This window comes from Nicotiana attenuata, chromosome 3 (genome assembly GCF_001879085.1).
Source record: "Nicotiana attenuata strain UT chromosome 3, NIATTr2, whole genome shotgun sequence".
NCBI lineage: Eukaryota > Viridiplantae > Streptophyta > Magnoliopsida > Solanales > Solanaceae > Nicotiana > Nicotiana attenuata.
Genome location: NC_031991.1, coordinates 52,854,418 through 52,855,995, shown reverse-complemented (window position 1 = coordinate 52,855,995; position 1,578 = coordinate 52,854,418).

Sequence of the window (1,578 nt, the reverse complement as noted above, 5' to 3'; positions counted from 1 at the left end):
AGGATTTGAGGTAGGTGGATCCGGACATCACTTTGGTGCATATCGGTGAGCGCATCTGGGACTTCTACGGTGAGCTGCACTCCCTTCTTGCCGATCCGCAGCCGAAGAAGTCTTCCTTGTATTTTTTTTGTTGTTGTTTCTGTCTATCCTGATTCGGACAGTAGGATAGGGCATTATTCATTTTGTTTATATTCTACTAGTTGCCCGTAGCTTGTGACACCAGGTTTTGGCACACACAGTAGTAGACGTTATTTTGGGTTGTATAACTGTCTTTACATTTTATTGATCTTTACTGGTTTATGACTTTAATTGGGGGGAAAATCTATTATAATGGTTTTTGGTAAGGGTAAAATGAGAATTTAGTTATACTTCCGCGTTGGATGGCCTGACAAGTGGTGTCGGGCACCATCATGACCTATTATAGAAAATGGGTCGTGACATGATTGCTCCCAGCAGGCCATTCGGAGTCCACTAGGTAGCTGCTCGATATTCGCAACCCAGTGTTTCTCCCTCATATCTTACTTTCTATTACTAGTTCTGTAATAGACTGTATAAACTCTTTCAGACTCTTAGACACATGTTTAGATGCTCATGACTGGTGACACCCTGATGTCGGGTTGTGTTGGGTTTTCCACAAATTGTACTATTTCACTTTTATTTTGGGATTATTAGCATGTTAATGACTTAATTTGTGTTATTATAATGGTTTAAATGAATTGGGAGTTGTGTCGGCTGGCCTTGTTTCACGATAGACACCATCACGACCGGGTCTGAGTTTAGGGTCGTGATAACCCCAAACCCAAATGTGTCGTAAACTTTGCTTGCACCCAGTCCATAATTCTTCTGGAGTTGAAGGTACTGACTTTGAAGGAACCTGATTTAGAATGTAATTTGTTGTTTCTAAAGCATATCCCCAAAAGGAAGAAGGCAAATCGGAATAACTTAACATTGATCTAACCATTTCCATAAGGGTCATATTTCTTCTTTCTGCCACACCATTTTGTTGTGCTGTTCCTGGAGCAGATAATTGAGATGTAATTCCACTATCTAATAAGTATTTTATGAATTTCGCAGAAAGGTATTCACCACCACGATCGCAATGTTTTGATATATTTATCATGTCATTCTCCATTTCCATCTTAAATTCTTTGAATTTCTCAAAGCATTCAGACTTACGTCGCAACAGATAATATATCCATATTTTGAGTAATCATCTGTGAAAGTCGCAAAGTACTCAAAACCACCTCTTTCTTGTATATTCATAGGGCCACACAAATCAGAGTGAATTAATTATAGCTTATCGCTGGCTCTAATTCCTTTTGAGGGAAAATGTCTCTTGGTCATTTTACCTTCTAAACAGGATTCGCATGTTGGTAGTGACTCCACTTTCAATGAACTCAAAGTTCCATCAGAGACCAATCTCGAAATCCTATTTAGATTTATATGACCTAGACGTAAGTGCCACAAATAAGTTTGACTCAATTCAGAAATACATTTTCTTTTATGTGGTAGATTAATGTTATTTAATTCTTTTGGTTGTTATAGCACATGAGGAGATATATCAAGAATCAAAAGGTC